The sequence below is a fragment of the Phascolarctos cinereus genome, unplaced genomic scaffold (assembly GCF_003287225.1).
Source record: "Phascolarctos cinereus isolate Bilbo 61053 unplaced genomic scaffold, phaCin_HiC Scaffold_1;HRSCAF=81, whole genome shotgun sequence".
Lineage (NCBI taxonomy): Eukaryota > Metazoa > Chordata > Mammalia > Diprotodontia > Phascolarctidae > Phascolarctos > Phascolarctos cinereus.
In genome coordinates, this window is record NW_027555514.1 from 260,481,970 (window position 1) to 260,494,864 (window position 12,895).

Below are 12,895 nucleotides of genomic sequence, written 5' to 3' on the forward strand. Positions count from 1 at the left end.
AGAGTTGGACGCAATGGAAAAACTCAACCACAAAACTGCTTTGTATTGATCAATCAATAAAGACTTATTAGATTACTGCTATGTGCCAGGTACTACTCTACGGTAGGTACCAGAAACGCAAAGACAAAAATGAAACTGCCTCTGCCTTCAAAAAACTTAATTCTATTGAGGAAACACCATGTACTGATATAAATAAAAACAAATTACATAAAAAGTAAATGCCAAATGAGTTTTAAAGGTGCAATGGCCAAAGAATTAAGAAAGATTTTAAGGAGGAGATGATGCTTGAATTGAGCTTTGAAGAAAAGTAGAGATTCTAAGCAGTAAAAGTAAAAGGGGAGTATGTTCCATATGTGACAAGGAACCTTTGCAAATGAATGGGGGTGGGAGAGGCTCTGTTATCAATGACAATCAGCCAGTTGGCAGATTGGGCTAAAATAACAAGTGTATAATGGAGAGTAATGTTGAATAACCTGGGAAGGGAGATGGGAGTCAGACTGATAATGCCAAAGGGAGGAATTTATATTTTGTCCTAGAGACAATAAAGAGGTTTTGGAGAATTTTGAAGAGAGGAGTGAAACATTCAAACTTGTTCATTAGAAATATTACTGTGGCACTTGGATTGATTGCAGCAGAGAGGGACTTTATCCAAGGAGACCATTTGGGAGGGTACTGCAACTAATGGATGAAGAGTCAAGAATGATTTTAAGGTGGTGCCTTTGGGTGGCTAGAAGGATAGGATGGCAATGCCTCAACAGAAAAAGAAATGTTAGGAAAAGGGAGGAGTTTGGGAGGAAAGAAATTATATTCTTTTTAGGTCATGTTGAGTGTGAGATTTCCAGTTGGACATGTTCAAGAGACACTGGCAATGCCATCCTAGAAGCAAAGAGAGTGGATTTTTATTTTCATCTATTAAAAATTAATTAACTAAGAGGCAGCTAGATGGCTAAATGGATAGAGCACTGGTCCTGTATTCAAGAAGACCTGAGTCCAAATCTGGCCTCAATACTTACAAGCTATGTGTCTCTAGTCAAGTCACTTAAGCCTGTTTGCCTTAATCCACTGGAGAAAGAAATGGCAAACCTCTCCAGTACCATTGCCAAGAAAACCCTATGGACAGTGTTGACATGGTATGGTTCACAGGGTCATGAAGTGTCAATGTCGTTGCACCCTTGGGAAGTGATAAGATCACTGAGAGACAGGATATAAAATTTGCACTCTGCCTCACTTTTATAAGTCTATCAATGCTACTATTTTTGTTCATTGATGTAAAAAAGCAGTCTGCTGCTAGGCAAAATTAACACAAACCTCAATCTAGGCGGCCTCCCAATTTATAAGTAGGTTGGTTATATGCCAAAGTTCATTTTAAAGTCGGTTGATTGGAAAGTAGATCTCATTCTCCCATGGAAACACTTATAAATGATGATTACCTTCCCAGGCTAGCCCATAAAAGTCTATATAGCCTATAACATAGCTGAAATAGTGAAGTATTTCAACTGGATTATGAATGCCACGATCTGGGAAAACTCTCTCTACAGGGCATTGAGAGAGAGAGCTCCCTTCCCTCAATGCATGGGCTGGCTATTCATATATACAGGACATTTGGAAGTTTGGTATTCGTAAGTCAGGGAGTGCCTGTATTTCTATATTTGGTTTGAATTAAAGCATGCAGTATCCATTTCACACACGCTAGGACACTGCCCATACATGTAAAAAGAGATAAAGATGTTAGTGACTGAAATATGTTGGGTTTGGAGAAAGGAGCACAATATGTATGTTAAGTATAGTAAATGTCACTCTGAGTGGGTACATCTACATTATGCAAGCAATGGATTCTGTGGTCCCACCTTGCAGGCAGTTCAGAAGTTGCAAAAGTATGGGGAGAATTTCATTAAACAGGAGGAATCTATATAAAGGCAGCGTAGTGTGGTGAAAAGAAGAAAGAGTGCTGGTCTGACCTTAGGAGAGATGTGGGTTTGTATCCTAGACCTGATGCTTGCTAATTATGTGACCTTCAATTGGCCATTTATCCTCTGAGCCACACCTTAGTCTATTTATACTGCGACTTCTGTTACTACTAGTTAGCTAGCATATATACATGTATATATGCATATGTATGTCTATCTGTGTGTATATAGATATAGATATTGATATATACGAAGTCTCTCCTCTTTCTCCCTCTGTATATGTGTATACATACATACACTCACATACACTAAAGATATTGTAAAATGAAAGGTTGGCTGTATACATATACCAAATGGGGGGGAGGGATGTATACACACATAATACATGCATGCATGCATACATACATACATAACATACACAAACATTATATATACTACACCTTTCTCTTTTTCTGTCTCTTTGTATATGTCTATACACACACAATAAAGATATAAAATAAAAGGTTGGCTCTATGTACATATGTGTGTGTATGTGTATGTGAGACAGAGAGAGACAGAGACAGAGAGAAATTTGGTGTATATATATATGCACATATACATATCTATGCACATATATGTCTATGCATATGTGTGCACATGCATACATACACACACATACATATGTGTGCGCATATATACGTGTGTGTGTGTATATATATATATATATATATGCCAGCTATTGTTTGTCTTAAAGTAACTAGTGAGTAATTAGTTAATGAAATGGTGCAATAACACCAACTCTTTGCTCCAAACACATTCCCAAACCACCTCAATGTTAACTTTAACAATAATAGTTTAATTTGTGCTAACTAACCAACCTTCCTTCTTACATAGCATCACCTGCTTACATGGGCAAGCCCAGAGCAATAGTAAGGTGGCACTTTGCATCTTATCATAGAATAATACACAATGTTCCTTCCCCTTCCAGAAGCACTGCCATCAAATTCTACATTAACAATCCATTCTGAAGACTGGTCCATTCACACTCAGGGCTGTCATTGTTTGGCCAGAAGCAGCTTTCTGCCAGCCTGGATATTAATAGTGCCACTTCGCATCAGGTCACAGCGCAGTGGCTGTCTCATCACAATGAGAAAGATAAAGATATTGTAAAATGAAAGGTTGGCTTTTGTAGGCTAGAAAAAATACATCATGACTCTAAGACAGTGGCATCTCTAGGTTTTCATTTCCAAAAGATTGTATCTGCCTCTCATTATTCGGTTTGAGACAAGACAATTCTTTATGGCTTATATAGATTTAGAGCTGGAAGGGACGGTCAGGGTCATCTGGACCAGCCCCCTCATTTTATTGTTGTTACAGGAGTGTAGATTTAGAGTTAGAAGGGACCTTAGAGGTCATTTGTGCCAAACCTATCATTTTACAGATGAAGAAACTGAGTCCTAGAAGGCTCAGGTGACTTGCCTGAGGTCACACAGAGTTATGGTTTGAACCCAGGTTTTCTGACTTCAAATCAGGTACTCTTTCTACTACTTTTTGTAAGGGGTGTGGGCTTTCTCAACACTCATATTTAGAAGGAGAAGGCTTTCTTTTAGATCCAGTCACCAACGGTATTTAGCAATCCTAGCCACACAAGCATGGTATAGAGGAAAAAGCACTGGGCTCAGATTCTGTCTTTGAGTCTTAGCTGGCACGTGTAAGATGGGCAAACAATTATAACCCCACTGAGCCTCAGTTTCCCCATCTCTAAAATGAGTATCCTAATATTTTAATGGATTCTTCAAGATTCTAGTGAGACACAAATTAAAGTACTTGGCAAACCTTGAGATATATAAATAATATAAATACACAATAAATAAAATAAAATATATTCATGTATAAATATGTATAAATGTGTCAGTTATCATTATTATTTTTGCAGTTCCTTCTATTTTTAACCTGGCTGTTTCCTCATCAGCAAAATGAGGGGACTGTACTGGATTACCTCCAATATCCCTTCTGCATCTAAAATGCAGTGATTCTAAATAGTTCAGCATGACCTCTGTATGTGAATCTCTTCAGGGAGGTCAGACAATTAAGAAACAAAAAAAAATGGTATATTTGGTGCATTGAATATGCAAAATTAGCCCAGTCACATTGAAAGTTCATTGTAGCTTAGTAATTAAGCACCCCACATTTGCCCACCTGCAGCCTTGCCAGGGCATTTGTTTATTATTATTATTTTAGCCATCTGCCATAGTGGGAGCACCCTGGTTGGTGCTCATCTCTTCATGGACAAAATTATTTGAACTATAAGTTAATTCAAACCATGGCTGGATTATCATCATCATTATTATTATTTTTGCTGAAATGACCCATTTGTTTCTAGTTAAATGGTCAATTCAGTGAAAGTATTTAAACCCTTAAGTACTGTGGAAAGAATGTTGAGAGTCAGGGGATTCTGTTTTGAATCCTGGCTTTGTAACTTATTAATTACTAGTATTTAGGAGACTTTACCAAAGTTACCTCATTTTTTTAGCTTCCTTTTTCTTATTTTTAAAATGAGGGAGCTAGTCAGGATACGGCAGCAAGGTGGTGCAGTGCATAGAGCGCCAGACCTGAAGTCAGGAAGACTCATCTTCCTGAGTTCAAATCTGGTCTCAGATATTAACTAGCTGTGACCCTGGGCAAGTCACTTAACCCTGCTTGCCTCAGTTTCCTCATGTATAAAATGAGCTGGAGAAGGAAATGGCAAACCACTCTAGTATCTTTGCCAAGAAAACTCCAAATGGGGTCAGGGAGAGTTGGACATAATTGAAATGACTGAACAACAATAAGAAGTCTTGGTAACTCCTGAAGTCTCTTCTTTCATGAAGTTTATGACCATATGTACCAACCCATGTGTGTGACAATAGTCACTTCATTTGGCAGAACCTCAGCAGGAAAATAATGGGATTGTACTGGATAACCTCCAAGACTCTTCCATCTCCAGATCTATGACCCTATGAACCAACAGCCCTGTGTGACCTTGGATGATCACTTTACTTCTTTGTCCATCAGTTGCTTCATTTGTAAAATGAGAAAGTTGTATTGCATGGCCCCTGAAGTCCTCTTCACTTCCAAAACTATGATCCCATGAAATGATAGCCTGTGTGCACACAACTCCAGCTTGATATTTGGTCATTACTAGTATTCTAGATTTAAGAACAAATAAACTTATATCCTTTCTAAGTTTCTATGAATATGGATCAATGAGCCTAGATTTTGTACTCGGTCCCTCTTCCCTTTCCCGGAACCTCCCAATCTCTCCCCTTTGGAATATAATCAGAATATATAGTTTGAGGGTGGAATGTAGAACTGCAAATATTCTTGTATAAAGTCCTGGCTGTGTAAGAACAACAAAGCATGGAGTTATTTAGGAGGGTAGGGGAAATGGGTTTTGGTTTTCTGTTCATCAACAATGCCCTTTCTAGTCCATTCTGTGATCTTCCCAGGTTTCCAGATAAAGCCCTAACAGTGCTGGGCACCAAGTACGTGCTTATAAATACCTACTGATTGATTGAATAATTGGAATGACTCACCTTTTGCTCTTGACTTTATACTAATATGTAAATGTTAATATATTCTATATTTATAAATAATATAAGTATATAAGCAAAATAAAATAAATATATATAAATACATATTTGTCTTTTATTTTTGTATCACCTTCACTTCCCAATGTATCTATCCCTGCCAAATCTTCCCTCCAGAGAGCCATCTCTTATAAAAAGAAACAAAAATAAGAAAGAATTTTAAAAGAAGTTCACTAAAACAAACCAACCGGCCAGACCTGATGTCATATGCCATGTTCTGCATGCATAGTCCTACACCTTTGATTACCACGGGAAGTAGGTAAGAATGGTAATTACTATATACATTTTAACTTTGAGCAACGGGACATAGTGTGGTATAATGGAGAGTGAAATTGCCTCAAGACCTGGAGTGCAGTTCCAACTCTGATGCCCACTGACTGTGTGACCCTGGGCAAGTCACTTAACCTTTTTTTTTTTGTATAGGACAACTCACTAAGATTTTAAGTTGAAGAAACGTTGCTCATCTGCACTGACAGAAGCTGTTCCTGCAATGGGAAGTTCCCTGGGACCATTGAAATCTCAAGTCCTATCCTGCCTATAATCAAACAAAATATGAAGATCACAAAGTTAGTAAGTGGGGAAGCTATGACTCTGACCCAGATCTTCTGACTCTAGGCCCACAGTCTCCTCCCTACCCATCTCCCTATCCCACACTATCTCTGTCTTTAATAAAGAAGAAGAAGAAGAAAAAAACATTATATCTCCTCTCCCCTAGAATATAAAATTTGGAAATACTGGCTTCAGGTAAAGGAGATAGAGTTTAAATTCAATTATTAAAAAAGATGGTATTATCAATCTATACAATATATCCTTCTAGTTTCACTTGTTTTTAGTTTGTGGTCCACTTTCTGCATTACTCTCATATAATATTGTCAGTTTTCCTTTGATCTGGACTCTTTACCCTCCCAACTTCACCTGTCTGCAAGAGGAGAGAGAGAAGGCCATGAGTGTGACACCTATTTTCAGACTTTTTGGTATATTTTTCACTTAATGCTGATATTTTCCCTCTTTGTTTTTTTGTTTGTTTGTTTGTTTTGGGTTTTTTTGGCTTTAAAAATACCAATGTCATATGGCATAGCTCTCTGGAAAGGTCAAGGGGAGGGATAGTAGGGGAAATTATGGTGATGTAATCACCTTTTTTATTGAACTGTGTTATGGAAATGCTTGTTTTGTTCTGTGAATTTAAAATAAAATAAATTTTTTAGACAAACAACATTAATAAAGACTTATTTAATAAAAGAAAATGAGTTTTTTAAAATACCACTAGATTCTTATATGATCAGATCTTTGGAGCCAACCTTTTAACAGAACTGCATCCATTTTTAGGGAAATGTAATGGACCTCTGATTTGAAAGGTGTGTAATGCATAGAAAGGTTCTAGGTCTCATAGCAAGGATGGAGAATTTGAATCTAGGTCTTCCTGGCTCTGAGGCCACTTCTAAATCCATATATACATACATGTAAATGCATGCATGCACATGCACATGTAGGTATATGTATGTATACATAGGGATACATGCCTATGTGTTTGTACATATATATATATATATATACACGTGTGTGCGTGTGTGTATGTATATGTGTTGATGTGTATGTATGTACACACACACACACACACACATATATATTTATACATCCTACTTTTCCCCTCGACTACAGACACATTGGCCTCCTTGCTGATCCTTGAATATCCAAGTTATTCCACACATTTTCACTGTCTGTTCCAAACTATAAGGAAGCCAGGTGTCACCATAGTGCACGGAGCACCAGGCCTAGAGTCAGGAAGACCTTAGTTCCAGTCCAACCTCAGATACTTATTAGTTGGGTGGTTTGGGGCAAGTGATCTAACCCCATATGCCTCAGTTTCTTCATCTATAAAATGAGCTGGAAAAGAAAATGGCAAATCCCTCCAGTATCTTGGCCAAGAAAACCCCAAATGACCCACAAAGAGTCAGACATGAGTGAAATAACTGAATGATAAAAACTAAATCCCCGTTGTAACATACAGTGCATGAGAATTACCAATCTACCATTGCTTATACAAGCTAGTAGATGGAAATACTCATTAGATTCCTCAATGCATGCAATCCACCTTCATCGATCGAGAAGACCCAACAATTCCCTCCTCTAAGAACCAATCACCCACCTCATTCTTTTGTACCAGACTCATAACAAGGTTCCCTCTGCAGGGCCTATTGTCTATCTCCTTCCAAAGCGGTCATCTAGCAAATCTTGGTCAATCAGCACTGCCTCTGAGCCTCCATGGACTGCCTGAGTCGCAAGTGTGGGAAACAGAGCAGTCAGTCCTAGCTTAGCCCTAGCCTAGCAACAAGCCAATGTTTGGGGTCTCAGGTGTGCTATTGTTGTTGTCGTTGTTATTGTTGTTTGTGTGTTTGTGTTTTGTTTGTTTGTTTTAATACTTTTACTGATGGGTGTTCCTAAGTTGTTTATTACCTTTGATTGGTAGTTTACTTAAAAATTAGCGAGAAAGTTGTTTATAATTTTTTTTGGTACTCTTTGTTATCAGAGGGTCTACCTATGCTTATCAATTTTTTAAGAATATAAATATATTGTTTACTATGCCATACTCACACAGATGATTATCTTTTTATTGAAAAACAACTTACTCAAAACAGCTCAGTCACAAAATGGAATCTGTCATGCTAAATTGGCTAATTCTTTCGTTGTTGTTCAGTCATTTTAGGTGTGTCAAACTCATCATGACCCTATTTGGGGTTTGCTTTGCAAAGATGTTGGAGTAGATTGCCATTTCCTTCTCCAACTGATTTTACAGATGAAGAAACTGAGGCAAACAGAACGAAGTCACTTGCCCAGGGTCACACAGCCAATAAGTGTCTGAGGCTGGACTTAAACTCAGGGAGAGAAGTCTTCCTGACTCCAGGTCTGGCACTCTATCCGCTGAACTACCTAGCTGCCCACTATCTTATTAATATCTTAAGACTTATTCTTACTACACCCATGCCTAGAATTACCTCTCTACTTCTTACGATTTACTGGCTGCCTTGTATTTCTTTAAGTCTCAGTTGCAAGAAACATTTCCTGATCCCCCATTTGTGCTAATACTTCCCTCTGCTGATTCTCTCCAATTCATCCTGTATACATCTAGGTGGTACATAGTTTACCTGTTGTCACCTGCATTCAACTGTGAAATCCTTGACAGCTGGGAGTGTTTGTTTTTTTCTTTATATTCTTAGTGCTTAGCACAGTGCCTGACACACCTAATAAAAATGCTTGTTGACTGACTGATTGACTATCCCATGCACCTGAGGTGGTAAAAATGTGGCCTGTATCACTCCCAAGGGTGTCTAGAACAGAATTAAAATGTAACTGGGAAATATTTTTAAAAGACATAAAAATGCAATAAAATGTAGATAACATTACGTTTTCAAACAGGGATCCTTAGATGATTAGTGGTCCTCATTGGTATTTGAGTTTGAGACCATTGCTATATATTAAACCTCCCTGATTTTGTAACAGCAGTCAAATGGTTAACAACTTGCTTTTTTATAGTATTTTTAGGTTTATGGAATACTTTACTATCATCTGTGGCCCTACATCCTATAAATAAGAAGTAAATAGAGACAGAGACAGACAGACAAGCAACCTTTTACTTATTATCAAGGCCGTAGGCTAAATAACATTTTATTCCACTGTTAATACTCTGTTATTTTGTATCTCAGGTACAATTCCTGGTTGATAATGTGTTACTGTTTACTTACACCCACTCTGAACTCCATCTTGGGCCCTGAGAATAACCATTAACTTTATTTTTATTTTTAGACTTTGATATTGATGGTATTCTATGATTTACCCCTGCAGCATCAACATTGAAGTTAAGAGCTGGCTCTTGTTTTAAGAGGAAGAAGCTTGAGGTCATTAAATTGCTAGGAGGAGACAGTTTAGTCTATTCTAACCCTCCTTTCCAATTCTGGTTTCTATTAATTGTCCACATTGTCTATCCATGGACTAAGGAGTATCCATTGGTCTGTGTATTACCACAAATAGAAGCATCTAGCGGTCCTCACTTTGATGGACATCCAATAGTAGGTTCTACATCCTTGGGGATCTTCCAGCAGGGTGTCTGGATGACTACTTGGGTATTCTGTAGTTTAGCATTCCTTTTGGGTATGGACAACTAAGTCTGAGAATCTGTGATGCCATTTGGAAGGCTCTGCAATTCTCAGGGTTTGACACAATTATCTGATTGAGAGTAGGAAGGCTCCTCAAGGGCCATCTAGTGAACCCATACACAAAGGTAATCCCTACTATAATATACCCAACAAAGGGTTGTCTAGTCTCTATTTAAAGACCTCTGAGCAGAGAAAACACTATCTCTCCAGGCAAGGAATTCTACTTTGGGACAACTCAAATTCTGTGGAATTTTTTTCTTCAAGTTGAAATTAAATTTGCCTCTTTCCAACTTCTACCTATTGATCCTGGCCCTCTAGGACCACATGAAGCAAGTTTAAGGTCCTTTTCTACTTGAAGACAGCAATGAGGTTCCACAGAGTTTTCCCTTTTCCAATCTAAATATGCCCAGTACCTTCAATATTCATCAAGATGAAAAACAAAACAAAAAACAAAAAAACCAAAAAAAAAAATTCATTAAGATGTCCTAAAGGAAAAGATGGTGGGCTAGTTTTACTGCAAGAGCCAGGGATGGCCAGTAGGAGCCCTGTATGGCCCAATGGCATATTTGAAATATCAAGAAAAAGAGAGAAAGAACCTCAACAGTTAGGACAGATGCCCTCTGAAGAATCTACAAAGAGAAGTGATGAACAGATTGTATCTGGGCAAAGGACATATGAAGTTAGGTCCTATTGTCTCATTGTAACCCTTTCTATTGGATAGTGCAATTATTAGACACTCTCTTGAAGTTTATACTTAGCACAGTGCCTGGAACACAGTAGGCACTTAATAAATGTTAATTGGTTTAGAACACTAGCTAATTAAACAGAAAACCTGGTTAGAATAAATGTTCTCATATGTCTGCTAGAATAGTGGCAGGAAGATGATATCAGTCCCAGGATCTGGGTTCAAATCTCAGCTTTTTCATTGACCTCAGGCAATGTAGAGAACGCTTGGTGGTCACTGTGCCCAGCTTGGTGCTAGGCTATGCTACAACTCGACAGTTAAAAGCACTAGGTAGCCATAAATAATGACTAGCAGCTGGGAGTTGATCGCTGGTACCCATTTCCTAATTAGGAATTAATTCCTAATTGATGATCCTGATGAGTGACCCTAGAAGTCTGAGCATTGAACTCTCCTAAGTGTCTCACCTCTATCTCTAGCTCCAGCACAGAAGCAGCTAAAGCTCTGAAGATTTGCCCAACCCATTATAAGAACGTTCGTGCAATAAAACTTGCTTATTTGCATTTTTGGGTCCACTATCTCTTTACTAATTTTTCTCCTCTATGTTATAAAACTGATTTTGAAACAGGCAAATAACTTCACCTCTCTGGGGTTCAGTTTCCTTGTCTATAAAATCAGGGGTTTACATGAATTCTGATTCCCTTCTTGTACCATCCTATGATCTTTTCTGGCTTAAGATATTAAAGGTGGGGTCCCATGGAACACGGCACACATCATTCTGAGCTTAATTTAATCGGCAGTTAAGACCCTTTCAGAAATGCTCTCCAGGCAAACTGAGGCATAGCTGCTGTATGTTTAGTATTATTTCAGCTGTATTCCATTAAGTGAGTTCTCTTCTGCTTCATTTTCAGGACTCCCAAAGCAACAAGACTGATGGATTATGAAAAATAAATCTAAGGTAGAAATACTGATTATTTGTTCAAGGTCAAAAACCAGGCCAGAGTAATTTGCAAGGAATAAATTGCTGGGCTGCTGGCCTTTGTTTGAGGAGTCTAGAAAAGAGTCAGAGGTCTTCCTAGCAATATGCAAATCAGTCTCCCCACCTTCCTAAATCCTTTTAATCCTTCCAGTTAATCTCAATAATGACCTAGTTTTCAGGAACCTTAAAAATGGGCTCAGCCACTTAATCCCATTATCTCCCTTGTTTTAGGTGCAACTTAGAAGTGCAAACGGTCTCTATAGACTGAGAAACCTTGGGAAGGCAGCAGCTGCTAGTCTGATCCTCAATCTTTCCAGGATAACCAAGTGATTTATGAGCTGATCTGATCAAATCAGCCTCTATGGATTGCTAATGGGCGCATTTAAAAAATCAGTTACCTGGGCTTCTGGAAGAGCACAGAAAGTTGGCATCAATATGAGATCCCCAAGCAAATCTAGTTAATGTGAAAGTAGCATAGTGCAGGTTATGACCTCATTCGAGAAAAAACAAGGATAAATAATATCAATGAGCCAGAGGTACAGTGAGAGCTTTTTTGTTGTTTTTCGGTCCTGTCTGACTCTTTGTGACCCCGTTGGGGGTGTTCTTGGCAAGGATACTGCAGCGGTTTGCCATTTCCTTCCCTAGCTCATTTCACAATTGAGGAAACTGAAGCAAACAAGATTAAGTGACTTGCCCAGGGTCAGCCAAATAGTAAGGGCCTGAGACTGGATTTGAACTCAGGTCTTTCTGACTCCAGGTCCAGTCCTCTATCTACTGCACCACCTAGAGATAGGTTGCTGCTTTTAAAGGGATTGAGAGTTTGATACAGGAAATAGAGAGATGGTCTTGAAATCAGGAACGATTCAGGATTCCGACCCTGCTTCTGACACTTCCTGGTGGTATGATCCTAGGCAAGACACTTTTCAAGTTCTCCCTGCCCTACACAACTCCTTAAGACTCTTAAAGTGGGGCAGCTGGGTGGTACAGTAAATACAGCACCAGCTCTGGAGTCAGGAGAACCTGAGTTCCAATCCAGCCTCAGATACTTATTAGCTATGTGACCCTGGACAAGTCATTTAGCCTCAATTGCCTCAAAAAAAAAAAGACTTGACTTGAAAAGAAGGTGCTGAATTATATTGTAGGATTACCTGTTATCTATGCTCTTTTCAAACTGGGGAGCAGGAATTGAACACAGTACTCCAAAAAAGTCTGGTGAGGGCACAATACAATAGCACTACCATTTCCCTGTATGTGGAACCCATTCCCTTTGTTTATTTGGGAATTTTCCCATATCAATGGAGTCAGAGATTTAGTCCCAATCTCCATAAAGGGAAAAAGAACTTATATAGCTCTGTGTGGGTATTTGTTTCATTTTTATTTTTATTTTTGTCTTACAAATATTATCTCATTTGGTCCTCCCAACAGCACTGAGATACACGTGCTGTTACTATCATCCCTATTTTATAATTAAGGAAAGAAAAATTACTTGCCCAGGGTCACACAGCTAGGAAGTATCAGAGACTTGTTTTGAACTTGTCTTCCTGACTCCATGACCATTGTTTTATCTA